The sequence below is a fragment of the Neoarius graeffei genome, chromosome 4 (assembly GCF_027579695.1).
Source record: "Neoarius graeffei isolate fNeoGra1 chromosome 4, fNeoGra1.pri, whole genome shotgun sequence".
In the NCBI taxonomy this organism is placed as follows: domain Eukaryota; kingdom Metazoa; phylum Chordata; class Actinopteri; order Siluriformes; family Ariidae; genus Neoarius; species Neoarius graeffei.
In genome coordinates, this window is record NC_083572.1 from 101,115,332 (window position 1) to 101,137,995 (window position 22,664).

Below are 22,664 nucleotides of genomic sequence, written 5' to 3' on the forward strand. Positions count from 1 at the left end.
AATTTGCTGAGTCCCAGATCCTTCAACTCTGTGAAGAGCTTTGAGGGGATTATTGTGTTGAATGCAGAACTATAGTCCACAAGCAGCATCTTAAAGGTAGTCTGACTTTCAGATTTAGGTCATAAAAAGAATTTTCCCTGACACCCAATTATTTTTGTTTTGTGGACCGAAAGCTACTGAATTCAAATCACAGACTTCCAATTTTATTCGTTTTTTTAAAATAGAACAATTCATGAATTTAGGGCACCGTGGCCCAAAATTCTCCGCTATTATTTCTTGCTTCACTGTGACGCAATACAAGAGACTACATCATGCATCACCTGGTGGGCTTTCCCCGTTTGCACAAGGCATTGGGGGATACAAATTTGAAACAGGAGAGGAAAATGGAGGACGGAAATGAAACGTGGAAGACCGACTACAGTAACGGAAAGTGAGAAGAAAAGACGTTATGTTGCGAAGGAAAGGAACCGCAGGACCAAACTAATAAATATCGGCGGTCAGCAAGCACCTCGGTGTGATCAGCTGTTCGTTTAGTGACAGAATGATGGAACGGTCAAAGGTAAACTTGTAGACGGTAGTAATGCAACACTGGATATCAGCTGCCATAAAATCCAAGAGAAGAAGAAGATGATGACGCCTGTGCGCATGTGCACACAGACTTCCTCTGTCTGCTTGACTGCGCGAAGCGAGCAATTTCATGCACATTATTTGCCTGGGAATCCCCTCAAATTAAATAACTTCCCAGCCACATAATGGCCTTTTTTTCCTTTTTTTTTTTTTAGATATTACAGAAATAAACATATATCACAATGACCAAATTTTAGAGGGAACTAAATTTCACCTTTTTTTTTAAATCGAAAGGCCGTCTACTTTTAACATAATTCCCCTTCCCAGAGTATTTTATAGTGTACTAGGGAGGCAATGTGGTGTACAATTTATGGATAATTTTTAAACAAATACCAGAATTCAAGAATAAACTTGATATTTCTCAAAAAAATTGTTCTATCTGATAGTATGAGAATAAATAAGTGGGAATATTTTTCTTACACAACGTTTCAAAAGTTCTAATACTAATAATAATCTGGTGTTGATGTGCCAGAGTGATGAAATATTTCCTCCAAAAGTTCACCAAATCCTCAACATCACTAACACACACAAACATTGCTCTGACACAGTATTTACCACTTTTGTTAAAGTATTATGAGTTTATTTTGGGGGCGGCATGGTGGTGTAGTGGTTAGCGCTGTCGCCTCACAGCAAGAAGGTCCGGGTTCGAGCCCCGTGGCCGGGGAGGGCCTTTCTGTGCGGAGTTTGCATGTTGTCCGCGTGGGTTTCCTCCGGGTGCTCTGGTTTCCCCCACAGTCCAAAGACATGCAGGTTAGGTTAACTGGTGACTCTAAATTAGGGTGACCAGATTTCCCTAGTCTGAAACCGGGACACTTTTGCGCGCGCTCGTGCACGCACACCTTTTTTTTTTTGCGTAAACGTGACACTCAGAGAGGTGCTCTTATCATTTTGTTGAAGCTCACATTTATCAGCATCTCACATGAAATAAAACAAACAGGCATTTTGTTATCTAGTAGCATAGTGGTATACAGATCAGTTAAATTATGGTCAGACAACAGATTTTGTAATGGCTGAGAATAGGCCAGGCTATGTCCATAGGCCAAATTTAAACTGATTTATTTCACCTGTTTGTGAGAACACCAAGAAGAATGCATATGCACATGTAGGCTATATCTCTAAAATTGTATGCACTATAGCATGAACTTAAAAAGTAGATATGTGACCTCAACATAGCCTAGGTCAGAATCAACCTTACTAACCATTCCCCACAACTGAATGAATAAAGCAAGAAGATGTGTACAAAAGTAAACACTTTAACGGAAGGTGCAACAAGCTGTTCAACACAGCAATATGGCCAAACTGTCAGAATGGTATGTTAAACAGAAACAAAAAAGAGACAAGTGATTTGAGAATATATACTACGGAAGCCGAGAGAGGCCCTTCATATAATCCTTTTTTTTAAATTCACCTTGTTATCCCGAGATAACGACATAATCATGGATTAAAGTTTTCCGTCGTGTGACGGATTTCCATCAACTGAACTCTCCCAAGGCCAAATGTGAGGTTGGTGCTGATCCGAGGAGAATTAAAATGACGGGTGGTTGGGTAGAGATTGGGTTATAACACTGATGTGTTGCAACACCATCAACTATCAGCAGGGTTTATTTAACTTTTTTGTTTTTGAGCCATGCTTTGTGTCGTTCATTTCCTATGTTTGATCATGTTTAAACATTCGCTGTCTACGGTGCGGCATTAAAAAAAACATGCGCTGTCAAAATTGGCAAAATACATTCCCATGTGCTTGGCGTGCTTGTGTCTGACCATTTCTGTTTTGTATTAAATCAAATCTTGCCAAAATGACTTAGTTCAAACCTGGACATATAGAAATGGAGCATGTTAAAAAAAACGAAAAAATAAACCCCGGAAAGCCCGCTCCTCTGCTTCAGCCAGACTTGAAGACTCGACGGTGCAATGCTTGTAGACTGTCAGAAGTAATTAGACCTAAATTTATAGCTAACAAATCAGCAGACGCCCCAACAATTATTATTTTCGTTAGGCCAGTTTGTAAGGTATGTTAGAACCGTGGCTTATAGCCTACATTATATCACAATTTAAAGGATGTTTGAGGAGTTGGAGGCTGCGAGCGCAATGATGTTCCGACATGCGCTAAACTTTATTCCCTGAAAATCATACACCAGCGTTCAATGCCCCAAACAGTCAAAATGTCTAGAAGACTACGGTTAAATAATAATCATAGCCTACTAAGTTAAATTACGTCAAAACATCTGTTTCTGGCCTATGAAATGATGGAGGAAAATGAGAACGAACGCAAAGTAGATAGCAGCCAACTTCACGCCATCTTTTAGGTAACTTAACACTCGTGTTGGCCACAATATTTCTCTTAATAAAATCTTGAATTGTTTTTGAAGTCGTATTCAACACAAAGTAAGGTCAAACCCCAATTTTAATTTAAGCGAAGATCCAAACTTTTTTCTATATTGACGTCGAGCATAGAGGAGCATGTCGTTCTGCTTTCGGTTTCGGCAGCATGGATGTGCTTTACATGAAAAAAGGCACTGATGTGTCTGCCATCGATAAAGGTGTAAAAAACAAGTGGAGGTGGGCTTGGCTGTACGATATAGGTGAAAACAGAAAGCCATTTAGGCCAAGTTTACACTAGACTGTATCTGTCTCGTTTTCTTCGCGGATGCACTGTCCGTTTACATTAAAACACCGGGAAACGGGAATCCGCCAGGGTCCACGTATTCAATCCAGATCGTGTCTGGTCCGGTGCTGTGTAAACATTGAGAATACGTGGATACGCGGATACGCTGTGCTGAGCTCTAGCTGGCGTCGTCATTGGACAACGTCACTGTGACATCCACCTTCCTGATTCGCTGGCGTTGGTCATGTGACGCAACTGCTGAAAAACGGCGCGGACTTCCGCCTTGTATCACCTTTCATTAAAGAGTATAAAAGTATGAAAATACTGCAAATACTGATGCAAATACTGCCCATTGTGTAGTTATGATTGTCTTTAGGCTTGCCATCCTTCCACTTGCAAGTGGTAAGTGATATGCGCTGGGATCACACACACAGCGGCTCAGTCCCGAATCATTGCTTGTGCACTTCACTCGCGCACTCTGTGAGCTGCACAGGGCCGGAGTGCGCACCCTCCAGAGGGCACTCGCTGTTCAGGGCGGAGTGATTTGGAGCGCAGGATGCCTGCGGAGCCGAGCGTATCCGTGTATTGGCGTTGCTGTGTGCACGGGAATCGTGTATTGGCGTTGCTGTGTGCACGCTAATCGTTTTAAAAACGTTAATCTGATGAACCGCTGATACGGTCTAATGTAAACCCCACCTTAGTTCATGGTGCAAAAAACTAAACATTCCAGGCGCTTGCATTTGTGTGGTTTGCCACAAAAAAATAATATACGGAAGCAATGGAAAGAAAGTGCAATAAATTGAATATATTAATCCGTTAATTAATTGATAATAAAGTTATCAGTTCTAAGTTAACCATTCTTAGAATTTCATCGAAATCTACCCATAACACCCCCCCGTAAATTTTCAGTCAAATAATATATATATTTTTTTTGCTTTAATCCATGCATAATTAATTCAGGATCTCGAGAAAACAACACAACTAATTCGAGATCTCGAGAAAACAAAACAGTTATTCTGAGATCTCGAGAAAACAAAACAATTATTTCATGATTTCGAGTAAACAGCTGAGAAATGGTTCATTCAGGTGCGCCAAGAGACTTGTGATATGCTGACGGTCAATAGAATGTCTGGAATAATCGATCACCTAATAAGGCAATATTCTGATCAGGGGTTGACACAGGGAGAGATTGCATTAAGTCTTTTAATAAGGGATCATTTCAAAATTAGTCCGCGGCACCTCTGCAGAAGACTGGCCCGGCTTCGTCTCTACCGACGGAGATACAGTGATCCAGCTGAGATCATGAAATAATTGTTTTGTTTTCTCGAGATCTCGGAATAACGGTTTTGTTTTCTCGAGATCTCGAATTAGTTGTGTTGTTTTCTCGAGATCCTGAATTAATTATGTCGTTATCTTGGGATAACAAGGTGAATAAAAAAGATTATATGAAGGGCCTCTCTCAGCAATAAAGGAGGAGAGGGGCGACAGCCCGAGGAAAGCCCCCACAGGAGCGCACAGCATTTGCAACACAGGCTACCAGTACAAGAACAAAGCACTTAGAGTGTGTGCAGTCGGCTTCGTGCGCATTGTTCTGCACCTCTCGGAGGAAGGGGTAGGTGCCCTGTAAATCTTTGGAAAAGGTACATTTTCTTTTCGGCATAATTGCTGCGGCATTACTGCTGCTAGCTGCTAGACAAAGAACATTTGCGCCAGTTAATGTTTATTTTACTGTTGCATGGCAACACGTTCTGTTGTCTGGAATAATGTGGCTAAATAAACACCCATGCCACAGGGCCAGGGGGCAGTAACCAGGAAAGTTTGCGATTCCTGTCAATTCATCAAAATAGTAAATGCAGACATTTCTCCGCTAATGATTCCCACGCTGCTCAGTCGCAAACATCGCGAGTGGCGAAAACCGGGACATATCCGTGTCCCGACAGACTTTTGTCGGGACTCGGGACACACAACCCCAAATCGGGACTGTCCCGGTAAAACCGGGACGTCTGGTCACCCTACTCTAAATTGACCGTAGGTGTGAATGTGAGTGTGAATGGTTGTCTGTGTCTATGTGTCAGCCCTGTGATGACCTGGCGACTTGTCCAGGGTGTACCCCGCCTTTCGCCCGTAGTCAGCTGGGATAGGCTCCAGCTTGCCTGCGACCCTGTAGAATAGTGTTGTGACGTTCGCGAACGAACCGATTCTTTTGAACGGCTCCTAGGCATGAACGATGAGAACCGAGTCTCGAGCTGGGGGAGCCGTTCTTTCTGTCGTTCTTTTTCTGTACTGTGTTTCAGATAGTTTATAATGTTGTTGTGTGATATTAATGATAATATTGTGGGAAAACTACTTTGCACGGACGTTCATTTAATTTATTCTATCGTCATTTTGTTTGTTCTATTTTTGTGTATTTTATTTATTTATCTGTTTGTCTAGTTGTATCTATTTTGTATCTCAGACTTAAATATTTTTGTAAAACAAGTGTTTTTCTATAAAATATTCTTGCGTTCTTGGTAACTATGTTCTTGAGTGGGTTCTTTTTTTTTTTTACAGAAAAGCCGTTCTGCATGGACATTCATTGAAGCCCTCATTGTTTTTTAATGGTTATTTATGAGCGTTTAGGGGTTACAATAATGTAAGTCTAGGTTGCTTTATATAAAAGGTATGTCCAGAAATATTGATGTCACTGTCTAAGCAGAGGGATCTGGCTTCTTTAAGGCCCGGTCCCACTGGCCGATGGACACAAAACGTATGCAAAAAGGACACAGCGGACGAGCAAAATTTCGGGGGTGGCTCTATCCGTTTTCATCCGCTCCAGAAATGGACAAAATTGGCGAAAATTTGCGAAAACAGAACGGAAAAGAACGGACGTGGGTAGTATATAGCGGGGATGTTAAACGCATGTTCATAGGAAGCCTAGCGGATGAAAGCGGATGGAAGTGGATGACAGCTCCGAAGGGGTTACCGGTGATAACTGAGAAGCGGACGCATAGCAGAAAGAGCGGATGCATAGCGGATGAAGGGGATGCATCACGTACGCCTAACGGAAACAAAGGGGATGTTGCGCGAATGTATATCGGATGCAGACCGTTCACTGCGCATGCGGGGGGTATGAATTGCGTCTGCTCCACGGATATAAAGGGATGCAGCACGCACGCCGTCAGCATAAAGCGGAAAGACGTGCTGGCGGCTACATCGAGAGATCCAGATGATTTTCTCCCCCTTTTTATACAAAATATCGATTGTCCGCTAGGTGTCCTTCTACATACTCTAGACATACTCCAGACATCCTAAATATACGAGATACATCCCAGATATAAACGCTTTGTCCGTTTTGAATACTTTATATACGAGATGCATACGCTTACATCCTTTCTATTTCCATGCTACTAACGATGAATAGACGTTTCATATACCTTATCTTTCCTCCCTCTTTCCGTTTTCAGCTGCAGCGGATGTGAGTTGCGAGGATGCCCAGAGGATGCAGAGAGGATACAGCAGACGTTTAACGGATGATGACGGACATAGAACGTTTGTTGCTCGTATATGTCGCGGATTTACATCGTACACGGCGGAAAGTTCATCCGTTCTAAAAGTTTTGTGCAGCTCAAAACTTTTTGCGCGGATGAAATCACAGTGGACGGATGCTCGATGGATAGAGCGTATGAAGCACGTATGCAATGAGTACACAACGGATGCATAGCGTTTTCCAACGGATGGCAAAGATTTTTTTACGTTTTACATCCTCTTTGCATCCGTAAGTGCAGTGGGACCGGGCCTTTAGGCAAGGCAAGGCAAGTTTATTTATATAGCACATTTCATACACAATGGCAGTTCAATGTGCTTTACAGAAGCAAAAACAAAAACAGTAAACAATAGAGAAATAAAATTACATAAAATAATTTTATTTTTAATCTAAAACAATTAATTAAAAGAATTAAAAGAAAATAATAAGAATTAAACAACAGTAGAACTAAAATAATAAAATGCCAAAAAGAAAAAAAAAGGAGAAAAGAAAAAGAAACCAGCGGAATAAAATAGAATAAAATTAAAGTAAATTTAAAACATGCAGAGAAAGTAAAGATTATAAAAAATGTAAAAATATTAATTATTTAACAGAAAGCATCTGAAAACAGCTTGGTCTTTAACCTAGATTTGAAGCTGCCAACAGCAGGAGCATTTTTAATGTCCTCTGGCAGTTGGTTCCATATGGCCCTTTTCCACTACCCTTTTTCAGCTCACTTCAGCTCGCTTCAGCTCACTTCAGCCCGACACGGCTCGCGTTTCGACTACCAAAAACCAGCACGACTCAGCTCACTTCAGCCCTGCTTAGCCCCTAAAACTCGCACTGTTTTGGAGTGGGGCTGAAGCGAGCCAAAGCGAGCCGACTGAGGCTGGGGGCGTGAGAAGACACTCCCCTGTGCACTGATTGGTGAGGAGGAGTGTCCTCACATGCCCACACACGCCCCGCGAGCGCGCTGGGATCTGTAAACACCGCAAACCCGGAAGCAGAATAATTACGAATTACGAGAATTTCTGAAGCCTTATGCGCCTCGCCTCATCTATACGCTCTTGCCAGTATCTGTCCGCGTTGTTGGTGACAACAAGCCACAGCACCAAGACCAGCAACACTAACGACTCCATGTCCTCCATGTTTATTGTTTACTATTCGGGTCGTGAGACTACCGCTTAAAAGCTCACTGATGTCACTGTTTGCGCTGCTTAACGACATCACCTGACGTCCACCCACTTTCGCTAACTCCACCCAGTGTGTCCACCCACTTCCAGCCAGCACGGTTCAGCGCGGTTGTAGTGGAAATGCAACTTCAACAGCCCCGCTCAGCCCGACTCAGCACGGCACGGCTCAGTCTGACTCAGCCGCGTTTGTAGTGGAAAAGCGGCAATAGCTGTACTGCATAGTAGCTAAAAGCTGCTTCACCACACTTTGTTTTAACAACTGGTTTTAATAGTAAATTTTTCTGTTTTGATCTGGTAGATCTGATTGGCCTTTAGACGCTGTCTTCTTAAAACTGAATAAATATTTTAAAAAAGAGCCAAATGAGCCAGTCTTTTGAACGGCTCTTTTCAAAGAACGGATCACAAAGATGCGGATCCCATCAAAGAGCCATAAATCCCATCTCTACTGTAGAACAGGATAAAGCGGCTACAGATAATGAGATGAGAATGAAAATCAATCAATCAATCAATCAATCAATCAATCAATCTACAGATAATGGATGGATGGATAGAATTTATTTTTTGGAACCATACGATTTTATTTACAGGTTAGTTAGTTAGTTAGTTAGTTAGTTAGTTAAAAACAGAGGCCTGAAATAGTTTTTGAGATTTAGACTCAGGACTCTTACTCTCAGAGCCGTTATAACCATTGGAAACGCCACGGCGTCCATTTTTGATGTCGTCATCAGAAGCACGCGCAGACTCCTCCTTGCAGACTTCCGCCCTGCTCGCGCTTTGTCTGTTCATGGTTTGGGTTTGACAGCAGTGGTGTCTCGCGCGCGACCGGAAGTCGGAAAACGGCTCTATTAAAAGGGCTTTACTGAAGGTTAGTGTGTGTTTGTTTGTTTGTTTATTGTGCTTATTTTTTAAATAATAATTTAAATCTGAATGTGTCCGAGTTTATAAATGCGAATAAAAGGAGGATGACAGTACTAAGGACCCGGATGTTTCGCTTTTGCTCTCGTGCGAATCAGTGATGCAACTCAAATAGACTGTACATATATATATATTCTGCATGAGTCTATATTATTATTATTATTATTATATTATTATTATTATTATTATTATTATATTAAATATAGATCCAGTTTGGATGAATACACTCATGCATGGTACACAGATAGATACAGTGTGGACCACCTCCTAATAATTCTCATTCTGTGTATAATTTTTGTATAAATGCATGCTTACATTCTGAATGCAATATTGTTTTACAATCAGGGTAGGCAAGCTAAAAGTCACATTTAACACTTATTATCTTCAATATCAAAAGGCTTGACTAAATAAACTTGGTTGTTTATTGTAGCCCTGTGATAGCTCTATTTACCATGCAAAAAAAAAAAATTGGGTGATAACGTTATTTTTGGTGAATGTATGGCAATACATGTCATATTTAGCAAAATTACTCGTGTCATTTAGAAAAAGTGCTTTTTTTTTTTTTTTTTACCACAGGTACACTACCGTTCAAAAGTTTGGGGTCACCCAGACAATTTAGTGTTTTCCATGAAAAGTCACACTTTTATTTACCACCATAAGTTGTAAAATGAATAGAAAATATAGTCAAGACATTTTTCTGGCCATTTTGAGCATTTAATCGACCCCACAAATGTGATGCTCCAGAAACTCAATCTGCTCAAAGGAAGGTCAGTTTTATAGCTTCTCGAACACTACGTTCACACTGCAGGCTGAAGTGACTCAAATCCGATTTTTTCGCCCATATGTGACCTGTATCCGATCTTTTATTGACAATATGAACGACACAGATCCGATTTTTTCAAATCCGACCCAGGCCGTTTGGATATGTGGTCCTAATTCCAATTCCTATCCGCTCTTTTCATATGCGACTTCAGTCTGAACCGCCAGGTCGCATTCATCCGACTTACACGTCATCAGCAAGCTACAAACGTCACTATTCTGCGCTGAAGTAGGCGGCGGGTCTCTCAAAAAAAGTTACAACAACATGGCTTTGATGTTCCTTTGAACGGAGGTTGCAGTCACTACCCCGCAGAACGCCTGAGCCAAAACCCTTGCCCTCTTCCTTCTCAACCTCCTCCTTAACATCAGGCTATTGTGCATGTTCTGGCTCCGTCGCAACAACAACTGCATCATCGCCAGGTACTCCATGTTGGCTACTGTCATACACAGGAAACTTTAGGTTACTTCCGTAAACACTGGCCATGCTCACTGCGTGTGACGTCGTCGTATCCTGCAATGCGCATGCGGAACACTTTTAGGTCGCTTTTCGTTCATACTGAGGATCACATACAAGTCGCATATATTTGTTAATGTGAACGACCTCACAAAAAAATCGGATTTCACAAAAAAATCGGAATTGAGCATTAAGCCTTGCAGTGTGAACGTAGTGAAAAGAGCTAAACCGATTTCAGCTGTGCTAACATGATTGTACAAGGGTTTTCTAATCATCCATTAGGCTACGTTCACACTGCAGGCTGAAGTGACTCAAATCCGATCTTTTCGCCCATATGTGACCTGTATCCGATCTTTTATTGACAATATGAACGACACAGATCCGATTTTTTCAAATCCGACCCAGGCCGTTTGGATATGTGGTCCTAATAATGATTCCTATCCGATCTTTTCATATGCGACTTCAGTCTGAACTGCCAGGTCGCATTCATCTGACTTACACGTCATCAACAAGCCACAAACGTCACTATTCTGCGCTGAAGTAGGGGGCGGGTCTCTCAAAAAAAGTTACAACAACATGGCGCATGACATCAATGCAAGGGACGCCTCGGGCTGTGAAGGTTCTGAATCTTCTCAATGGAAGGACGCAGAGGTTAGGGAGCTGATTTCCATTTGGGGGGATACAGCTATTCAAGCTAGATTAGATGGGTCATACCGCAACCGGGCGGTTTTACTTCCGTAAACACTGGCCATGCTCACTGCGTGTGACGTCGTCGTATCCTGCAATGCGCATGCGGAACACTTTTAGGTCGCTTTTCGTTCATACTGAGGATCACATACAAGTCGCATATATTTGTTAATGTGAACGACCTCACAAAAAAAATCGGATTTCACAAAAAATCAGAATTGAGCATTCAGCCTTGCAGTGTGAACGTAGAGTTCGTGTTCTGAGGCAATGAGCAAACACATTGTACCATTAGAACACTGGAGTGATAGTTGCTGGAAATGGGCCTCTATACACCTATGGAGATATTGCACCAAAAACCAGACATTTGCAGCTAGAATAGTCATTTAGCACATTAGCAATGTATAGAGTGGATTTCTGATTAGTTTAAAGTGATCTTCGTTGAAAAGAACAGTGCTTTTCTTTCAAAAATAAGGACATTTCAAAGTCACCCCAAACTTTTGAACGGTAGTGTAGCTCCAAAAGGGATGCACTTAAATCATTCTTTATACCATAAAACAAATATTTGGTTCCATATCATTGGAAACATAGTTAAGTTTTAATGTTGAATGCCAGTAAGTTTTCAGACTATTTTGATCAAATTAGTATGTAATTGTGTCAAAAAAAGTCCTCTCCGAGACAGCTAATTTTTCAATATAAAATAACATATCTAAAATGATTATTTTCATCCTAAAATGTGGTCAAGATATTGGGACATAAATATTAGACACAACTAACACAAATCTTACAGCCTTATATTTAAAAGCACTATGGAAGTAGTGGATTCTCAATTGTCAAAAAAAAGTCCTCTCCAAGAATCACTTCATTTGTTTCTCCCATCTTATAGCAGATTACACAAAACTACCAGACACATTATGTCAAAAAATTACCTGAAATCTGTTCTTTAACTTGTCCTTCACTTAAAAACTGGTACAAGAACCAGTTTGAATCAATTTGAATTTTGGACCCCTGTGACACAAACTTTGTACCCTGATTGTAAAACAACCCAGTAATATCTGGGTCTGTCTCAGAAACTGGGTACTGTGGGGGTCCCCCACTAAATATACTCAGTCAATAAACTATACGGTTTTGAATGGTGATGTTGGTTTTAATTTGAAATAAAATGATGAAAGAAATAATACAGATAAAACTAAATCTTTGATGTGAATACTCTATTCAGAATTTGGCAAAAATTCTGCAAATTTGTGGAAAAATGGCGGCTTGATCTGGGACATGATAAATGGTTGATGACATTGCATTCCCTTAAAAAGGTTGTAGTCCACTGAAAAGTCTACAGTTATCACTAATTGTATTTTAAGTTGTAACTTTATCCATCTAAAGATTGGTGCGCTCACAGAATAATCATAACCGTAATAAAACATCATGCAAAATATTTCATCACCGTCGTAACTCCATTTTCCGCAAACCCAAACCCAAACCCAATACGATCGTGTGTTTTGATTTAAACGGAAAGCCTCACTACCTCAAGGTCACTACCTCACCAAAAGCAGTAACTTAAAATCACTATACCGTATAAAAATTGTTATAAATTTGCGATTTTGTTTTTTAAAATGAAAGCTGAAAGTTAGGTATAGAATAGGCTATGTTACGATGGTAGCTGGTCTTGTATGAATTTCTGAGCTATAAAATGAGTCGTGGTCTATTTTTTACTGTATCGTGTTATTTGTGTGCGGGGAAGGACACACATTAACAATTTGCATGTGTAGAATGGAATTTTCCACTCCAACAGTTAGAAGTTGATCGTGCTTCCATTTGCGGTCTTTGTGTTACGCGGGTGATCTGTTCGGACGTTATCACCGAAAAGGTGAGTTTTGACATTATTTTGTTTTAGTCATGCAGTATAAGGCAATAGAATGTTTCTTTTTCATCTTACTTTCACATGGATTAAAGTTTTCCGTCACTATGACGGATTTCCGTCAACTGGGAGCGATAAAGCAGATAAAGCAGATCCGAGGGAAAAAAGGGGGGGGGTAGGTCCATAGGTCTGACACCAATGTGATTTAGAACTTCACCAAGCTGCTGTGATTGCCTGTTGTTGAAGCCTTTCTTGTGCTATGTTTTTGAGTATATGTAAAGGAATAAGTTGTTGTGCTAGATAGGCCTAAATAAATAAATACAGCCTCCGCTACTGTCTAGTCCCGGGGAGGCTCGGTGTAGGCCACTGATGAAACAATTTGGCTGTCCTACTACTAGGCAACTACTTGCCTACTACTAATACTAGGCCTGTTGTTGTAGTAGTAATAATGATATTTGCCTATTGAAAGGTGATCAGGTGAAAAATCTAAACCGCCCTGTTGAAGCCGCAACAAGATCTATGCTATTAAGCCTTTTGTAGGTTAAACAGGCTTCGGCAGACAACGTTCTGGAAAGGCTGTGTTTTTCTTTGGTTTGATTAGCCTACGATTTAACCTTTAAACATTATGGTTTCAGCAGTTGCTTAAACATTGGAGGCTGCAGAGTCGGGCTGCAAGATTTCCCGACACTTGTTTAAGATGCCAAACTTCATCGTAAGGAGAAAATAATTCCACAGTATTTAGTGCCTCGTCAGTCTCAGAAATTAATAGTGAAGGAGCAACGCGAATTAAGTCCCAAAAAACCATCTCGTAGGCCTATATTTTACATTTTCAAAAAAGTCCGGAATTGGAAGTCGGTCAGTGGAGTGTAATGAAGTGTCTCATTCACTAAGCACAAAAGGTCGGAAAACAGTGGAGAAAACAGCTATTGCTTAAATAGGCTACTAATGTTTTACATTAGTAATTTAATATATGTGACAAATAAATTCATTGATTAAATAGATAAAGAAGCGAATACTCCGAAGCTCAAAATTCAGGAAAGTGGCTCCGGTGCCGCAAGTGCACAAGAACAGTTATTTGAAAGTTAACCTGATGAATTTGTGCGTGCGCGTGCGATTTCATGAAGAACCAGAACAATTGGCATTCAGTGAAAGATTGACACCTATGACTCATTATATTCGCGCGCGCCCTCTCGCCCACTGTTGCTTCGTTTTCCCGATTTACACGAGTGTCTGAAGATGGAGTTTTCAGAAATCTCCACTCTGCCTCGAGTTTGCGAAAGTAGCTGTTTTCAGTGACTGAAACCTCCGTATACAGTACCAGTCAAAAGTTTGGAAACACCTTCAAATTCAATGTTTTTATTTTACATTTTTTTTCCTACATTGTAAATGAATACTGAAGTCATCCAGACTATGCAGCAATACGTAAGGAATCATTGAGTAAACTTTAAAATGTTAATCAAACCAAAATATGTTTTAGATTTTAGATTCTTAAAGTAGTCACCTTTTGCTTTGATTACAGCTTTGCACACTCTTGACATTTCTCTCAATCAGCTTCATGAGGTAATCACTCAAAATGGTTTTCCAACAGTCTTGAAGGAGTTCCCAGAGGTGCTGAGCACTCGTTGGCTGCTTTGCCTTCACTCTGTGGTCCAACTCCTCTCAAACTTTTTCGGACTGACTGACCTTCATTTCTTAAAGTAATGATGGACTGTCGTTTTTCTTTACTTAGGCCAAGTTTACATTAGACCGTATCTGTCTCGTTTTCTTCGCGGATGCACTGTCCGTTTACATTAAACCGCCTGGAAACGCCGGGAAACGGGAATCCGCCAGGGTCCACGTATTCAATCCAGATCGTGTCAGCTCCGGTGCTGTGTAAACATTGAGAATACGCGAATACGCTGTGCTGAGCTCTAGCTGGCGTCGTCATTGGACAACGTCACTGTGACATCCACCTTCCTGATTCGCTGGCGTTGGTCATGTGATGCGACTGCTGAAAAACGGCGCGGACTTCCGCCTTGTATCACCTTTCATTAAAGAGTATAAAAGTATGAAAATACTGCAAATACTGATGCAAATACTGCCCATTGTGTGGTTATGATTGTCTTTAGGCTTGCCATCCTAACACTTGCAAGTGGTAAGTGATATGCGCTGGGATCACACACACAGCGGCTCAGTCCCGAATCACAGCTTGTGCACTACACTCGCGCGCTCTGTGAGCTGCGCAGGGCCGGAGTGCGCACCCTCCAGAGGGCACTCGCTGTTCAGGGCGGAGTGATTTGGAGCGCAGGATGCCTGCGGAGCCGAGCGTATCCGTGTATTAGTGTTGCTGTGTGCACGCAAATCGTGTATTGGTGTTGCTGTGTGCACACTAATCGTTTTAAAAACGTTAATCTGATGATCCGCTGATACGGTCTAATGTAAACATGGGCTTAGTTGAGTAGTTCTTGGCATAATATGGATTAGAGCAGGACTCAAATAGGGCCATTCACTGTATACCAACTCTACCTCTTCACAACACAACTGATGGTCTTAAACACATTAAGAGGTCAAGAAATTCAAGAAATCAACTCTTGACAAGACACAGCTGTAAACTGAAAGCCATTCCAGGTGACTACCTCGTAATGCTGACCGAGAAAATGCCAAGATGTGCAAAGCTGTCATCTAAGCAAAAGGTGCCTACTTTGAAGAATCTAAAATATAAAACATATTCTGGTTTGATTAACACTTTTTTTTGTTTGTTTGTTTACCAAATAATTCCATATATATTTCTTCATAATGTCGATGACTTTAGTATTAATCTACAATTCAGAAAATTTTAAAATAATGAAAAACCACTGAATTAGAGGCGTTTCCAAACTTTTGACTGGTACTGTAGGTGTGAATGAGAGGTGCAACCGAATAAATAAATATGCGTCTTTTTTATCCGGCTACATGTAGGCTATCACTGCGCAAAGCCTCTAATGTTGAAATGGTAGTAATATTTGTTAAAATAATAGTAGGCTAATTTCCACATTAATTGGTAAAATGGCACAAGGGATGTGATGGGGGGATGGCCGTTTTATAAGGGGGATGATTTGAGATTTTTATTTCAGAAGGGGGATGCCTCCCCCTACATCCCCCCTCAACTCGAGTACTGCGTATAAAGCCATATTTCACCAGACATAGGCCCTTCGATTTCCATCACTAGAGCGCGTCAAATTACTTCGGTTTTGCCAGCATGGACGCGCTTCTTTTAAATGAAGGCACAGCATGGTTCAAGTTCGACTGCACTTGCACTTTTCTCTTAACCACTGTTGTGCATTACTAAAGTATTGTTGAAATAAATTTGCACTTTGTGCTGAAAACTTGATGTTTCATCATTTATAGCCAGTAATGACAATGGTAAAGTCTTGCCTTAGCTTTAGTCATTGTTAAAATTATGTAAATGTACTATAAGTAGGGGCCGAGGGGATAATGGACAACACGGCGTTTAAAATTTGACGCATCGCTGACGTGGTAGGGGCCAACGACATGGAGCTTTTTTTTTTTCAGTCAGATGATTTTTTTTTTTTTTTTTTTTGCTTTAATCCATGCTTTCATATTTCGTAGTGTTTGCGTATTTTTGGCCAATATTGTGCAACCACGGTCAATTTAGATCGAACTTTTGATAGAATCTACGGCCAGTCGTTTTGCCCCGCCCCCGCCTCGCGCTCCGTCCGGTGCGGTAGTGATGTCCCGTTGCTCATGCGCCGCAGCAGAGACCCGCGTGACCTTCAGCCGGTACAGTCGCTGTTCTTTTACCACCGCCGTTATTCTCATCTTTCCGGCGTGGTGTTGATTTTTCCATCGTGTCCTATTTCGCCATATCAAATCCCCAAAATGTATCCTATTATTCATATTTAAGTGAATAATCAATTCAGTCATCATAACTTGGCATTTTTAACCAAAGCAATCAGGAAGAGGAAATTTATTCAATATTTTCACTCATTTGTGAAGGACGGGCTTTAATTCTTCATGGTGTAGTTATTTTATATGGAAATCAATTTTACAAAAGCATTTGAATTGTAATCAAAAAAATTTCCACAGTGGAGGCCAGGTAAAGCAAGACGCTATCTTTATTCTTATTAAACATGACAAAAGAAACCATTGAGTGTTAGGGAAATGCAAAAAAAAAAAAAATTAGAAAATTTATCTTTTGACCATAATGTCCCAAATGAGAGAGCAGTTTCTGAGATGGACCCGTTTATATGTAGCATTGGACCATTTGTGCTGAATTAGGTTTGTAGTTTTGTGTTCACACTAGAAAGTGGTTTTAAAGAGCCAGTTAGGAGCTGAAACAACTGCGCGCTATTATTTGTATTCACAATTTTTTTTTTTTAACACACATTAGAAACTTTTTTTTTTTTTTGCTTTGCATATCGTCACATCCATAACGAAATTTCGTCACATCCATAACGCTGACTTTTCCTTCCGAAACTCTGCATGAAATACAAAATATTTTAAACAAAGATTTTTTAATATTCACCTTGGACCCCTCTATCAAATGGATATCTCCATTTCGACATTAGGTTTACGATTTCACAGAGTTTGATAAAAATGTACAGTCACCCAAGAAAAGTGATACTTTTTCTGTCACATCCATAACGCATCTTTTATTGGCATTTTCTGGCATGCCGTAGATGTACTATGGGAATTGTTCTTGTTCTATCACTTCTCCAGTATGGTACAGCCTTAAAATATGCAACACCTGTTTAAATACTGGGAGACAATAAAACATGCACGGGGTCATTTGTTGCCATTTTGAGTTCAAGTGTCACGTCCATAACGCTGGAATTGCTCATATACTGTATAACTTAGTCACACTTGGATGCACCATGTGTAAACAAATAAATACCACCACAGCTGCATTCGGCGCACCAGTCGATAAATATATTTCGTATTGATATTGTAAGTATGGTATTGTGTGCATGTAAAACATCTATTCCATAAATTCGTACACCAACGCATGGCACATGCAGTGTTTTACCCATCACCTTTCCTCCTAATTTAAAGCAATGCACAGGAATTGGTCTAGATGTGTTATATTTATACTGAATTTGGTTTATGGTTTTGCGTTCAGATCTGAATGTTTTTTTTTTTTCTTTTCCAGATTCAGTGTGCGCTTTAGCATATATCAGTTATTCGGCCAATTAAAAGCAAAAGGCAGCAAGAACAGCACTCAGAACAGGCCTTTCAATTACATAATTTGGGCTACACCCTGTATTTCTGAATTTGGGCTTTTTCCGTCGTTGGGCTTTTCTGCACGCGCAAAGTGCTGTTTTCCCCGTGTTCTGTGTTTAAACCTGCTGCTGCTGCTTTTTTAACTACAAGGTTATGGATAAATAAATCAAGAAATCTATGAATGTTATTTTTACCTTTATTGCAAAGTGTCTACAGCATTAATCCCTTTTGATGTACATGACAAAAATGATTAGAATACAGTTAGTGTTTAAAAGATGTGTTGGGCCTGAGGAAAGGAGCCTGGGAATGAAAAATTGCAAGAGAGACAAACCTGTAGCAGACGTGCGACACAAAAGGTTTTTCAGTCACATCACAAGACTCGGCAGCGCAATTCACAGCATGTAGTCAGGTAAAAGATCTTAATTTAAATGGAAGGCCAGTGTCTAAGACTGTCATCAGCAAGCGGACTGAGCTCCAAGTCACTGATTCCACCCACACCTACACAACTGTGTGGGTTTAAGATGCAAGCTGTATCTTAAATACACACAGTTGTCCCGAATAGCTCTCTTTTATTCAGTCTTTTACCTGGTTTAAATCATATGATACTAGGTATCGGAGAGATATTGCAGTTGAGGTCTGATAATGTGGGATATAGGGCTATTTTTAGGTTTTTAAGTGATACAGGAATTATTAGGAGAATTTGGCACAATAGGGCGTGAAACATTCTGGTTCACACTCCAGTCCAGAAGGTGGCGGTAATGCACCTAAAAGCTGTTTCATGTCGCAGGTTTCATGTAATTGAAAGGCCTGCGGAAGAGTGCATACCTCGGCCAAGCCACATATGAGAATATCCAGATGTTTACTGTGTTTGCGTACGTTAGAGGTCTGCGCGGGACAGAATTTTCAGTCCCGCTCCCACATTGTGCAGTCCCGCCCGCTCCCGCAAAGAATTATGACTTTCAGTCCCGCTCCCGCCCGCTCCCGCATTGTGCAGTCCCGCTCCCGCAAAGAATTATGACTTTCAGTCCCGCTCCCGCATTGTGCAGTCCCGCTCCCGCAAAGAATTATGATTTTCAGTCCCGCTCCCGCCCGCGCCTGCCATATTTTGTCCCGCTCCTGTCCGTAAATCCTGCATGATGCAGATGTTCGTGTTATTTCTCACGAAAGTTCTTGTCATTGTTCATGTCATCAACAACAGCTCTTCTAAATGAGTGCTCTATCATCTACATGACGTGACACAGTTGTTGGATGGGGCAGAATATCTCGCACATCGAATTTGCCTATTGTGGCTGCCATGTCAACTAAGTGTTGGGCTAACTGAACTAATCCCCGACCAGCGATGCTGTCATACGGTCGGAGGTCCGCAGCAACAAAATCAACGCATTTCTCCACGGTCTTTGCCTTCAACGCATCTGTCACTTTTGCGTTGTTCCCTCTGAACTCCAACAATTGTTGTCCTTTTAACACAGTACATACATGGCGATTCAGGCCTGATGTACCTGATTTATGGCCGTTGTATGTCAGAACCTTTTGGCACTTATCACAACAAGCAAAGGGCAGCTGATTTCCCTCTGCGTCGTACACGAGTGAGAACGACGTCCAAATGTCTGATTTCAGGACTCTTGACTTTTTAACGGTAAATGTACCTCTTTTTAAAGCAGCACTTACTTCTGAAGCACTGTGAGCTTCACTAGAGGAGCTCTGCTTTTCTGCCATGATTGTAGATCTCAAACACGGTAGAGCGGAAAGGAATCGGAAACGTACGCGAGATTAGACCACATCTGCAAATTTAGGCATCTTAAAATGTTTTTATTAATGCCAAATGAAATATCCAGCACAAATTATATATTATAGACATAAATTAATAATTTATAAATTTTATTTTAAACACGTTTTTAGTTAGCGGGACTGCAGCTTATCACCTCTCCCGCCCGCTCCCGCATTGTGCACTCCCCCTCCCGGCTGCGCCCGCAATGAGCTTTCAAAATTTGTCCCGCGCCGCACTGCTTTGCGTCGGGTCCCGCGGGACTCCCGCGGGAGTGCAGGGCTCTAGCGTACATATCCAGATTTGCATCAAAATCTAATCGTTCATTAGTCCATGGCCCACCTTTCCGCCAAATTTCATCAAAATCCGTTCACTGCTTTTTGAGTTACATTGAGAAGAGGCCAAAAAAAAAAATCCTGGATCCACATATATATATCTGGATACTGGATCCTCATACATGTCTGGATTTGCATCAAAATGTTGTCAATTGTTCCTTGGCCCATGGCTCAGCTTTCTTCCAAATGTCATCAAAATCAGCCCACTACTTCTTGAGATATGTTGGGAAACATGATGATAAATTCCGAGATCTGCATACATACAGTATATCTGGGTCCTGGAGCCACATACAGATCCTGATTTGCGTCAAAATCCAGTCAATTGTTCCTTTGTCCATACTCCACGTTTCCTCCAAATCCGTTCATTACTTTTTGAGTTACGTTGGGAAAGTCAAACAGAGTTGGCAGAGGTAATCAGAATGTACATGTACTTTATCACGTACAAACACACACAGCAGAAAAAAAACATTTTAACAAAATATTACGGCACAACAAGCTCTAGTCAGTAGTTGATGGTTCTTTGCTTTTATAAATGTATATTTAGCACTCGGAGTACATTTTTGGATACTGGATGTTTATATATTGAGCAGTAATGCGTTTGATACAGTTTTGGGCCATATGTAGCATTTATACAACTCGGTATACTTATATTTAGCACTGATGCATTTTTAATACAGTGATGTATTTTGATACAGTGATCCATTTCCTATTGATTTGTTACCTCTGCCAACGTTGCTGGAGAAGGTTATGTTTTCACCTCCGTTTGTTTCTGTTACCAACATAAGTCAAAAAGTAGTGAACGGATTTGGATGAAATTCGGAGGAAAGGTGAGCGTTGGGTTGAGGAGCAACTGATTAGATTTTGACACAAATCCAAACATGAGGCTTGGTGGAGGTATGCGCTCTACCGAGTGCCCTTCTAGTTTTGAATGTAATGATATGTTTGGCCTTGATGCATTTCGTTAGTAATATTTCTGTTCAGCTTTGGTAGGCTCTTTTTAATCACAGTGATGTATTTAGCACTGACACATTTTCAAGCAAGTAGATATTTTTTGGTAAAGAGCTCGAAGGCGTCCCATGTTTCCCCATCATGAGGTGTGAAACGATTGCTAAATGCAGCTGTGGAAATAATTTCTGGGGCTTTAAAAGCACAAATATCCTTAGAACAGAGTGTGTTTGCTTTGTAAATCATGTCACATTCCCTCCATCTTGAATACAACCCCAGTCCCAACCGAAGTGAAGCAGCTGTATAGTATGATGCTGCCGCCACCATGCTTCACCAGAGATATGGTGGTGTTTGAGTGATAAGCCATCTTGTTTTGGACTAAACGTATCTTTTTAGAATTATTCCCAAAGAGTTCTACTGTGGTCTTATCAGAACGTAAGACATTTTGGGGTTATTTAGGGAGACGTGAAGAATATGAGCGGTTGTTGTCACATGCAGGGAGTGACCAGTATTTGTCAAATATTTCAGCTCCTTTAATGTTGCTTTAGGGCTCTTGACAGCTTCCTTGATCGTTTTGTCAATTTTGGAGAAGCGTCCTGATCTGGACGGCGCTCCATTTTCTCAAGAAAATGACGACATTCACGGTGTTTCATCATACAATTTAATGTTTTGGCAAATCTTTTGTATTCCTCTTCTGAGTGCGACCTGTTGAGCGTAAGATCCAGTGTATACCGTACTTCGTAAGGTCTTTTCAGACAGATCAAACCAAGATCATCATCCTTTGGCTGTTCAGCAGATAATGTCCCTCCATCTCCTCTTGTCCTCCATATCTTCTTCTGTCACACCAACCATCCTCATGTCCTCCTTCACTATATCCATAAATCTCATCTTTGCTCTTCCTCTTTTCCTTCTACCTGGCAACTCCATCTCCAGCATTCTTCTCCCAATAAACTCTGGATCTCTCCTCCGTACATCTCCAAACCATATCAATCTCGCCTCTCTCACTTTTGCCCCTTTTCCACCAAAGCAGTTCCAGGGCTGGTTCGGAGCCAGTGCTTAGTTTGGAACCGGGTTTTCTGTTTCCACTGACGAAGAACTGGCTCTGGGGCCAGAAAAACCGGTTCCAGGTTAGCACCAACTCTCTGCTGGGCCAGAGGAAAGAACCGCTTACGTCAGCGGGGGGGGGGGCGGAGTTGTTAAGACCAACAACAATAACAAGACCGCGAAAGGTCGCCATTTTTAAGCGACGAGAAGCAGCAGCTGTACAAACGCGAAGTCATTTATTATTATTATTGCTGTTGTTGCTGCTGCTTCTTCTGTGTTGTTTTTGCTTCGATACTCGCGCCAAGGTTTATGCAAACGTAGCAGCGTAACTGACGTATACAGCGACGTAATGATGTGGCTTCCCTTAACACCACGAGCTATGGAAAAGCAAACTGGTTCTCAGCTGGCTCGCAAGTTGAACGAGTTGTGAACCAGCACCAGCACTGGCCCCGAACCAGCCCTGGAACTGATTTGGTGGAAAAGGGGTATTTGTCTCCAAGCCGTCCTACAGTGGTGCTTGAAAGTTTGTGAACCCTTTAGAATTTTCTATATTTCTGCATAAATATGGCCTAAAACAGGGGTGTTCAAATTGATCCATAAAGGGCCGTGTGGCTGCAGGTTTTCATTCCAGCCATGCAGCAGCACACTTGACTTGGCTCATTCAATCAACTGAACTGTCTTCACACAGTCTCATACTTGCAGCCACACCCACCCTTGATTAA

General features: G+C 41.2%; 1 protein-coding gene across 1 annotated transcript in view; it reads left to right on the plus strand.

Moving 5' to 3' along the window:
• Positions 1 to 8,685: 8,685 nt before the first annotated feature.
• Positions 8,686 to 22,664, plus strand: part of trak2 (trafficking protein, kinesin binding 2) — a 63,351-nt gene continuing 49,372 nt past the window's right edge. Inside the window, 1 exon segment of the mRNA XM_060920053.1 lies at positions 8,686 to 8,792. The gene's annotated coding sequence lies outside the window, so the exon portion shown is untranslated.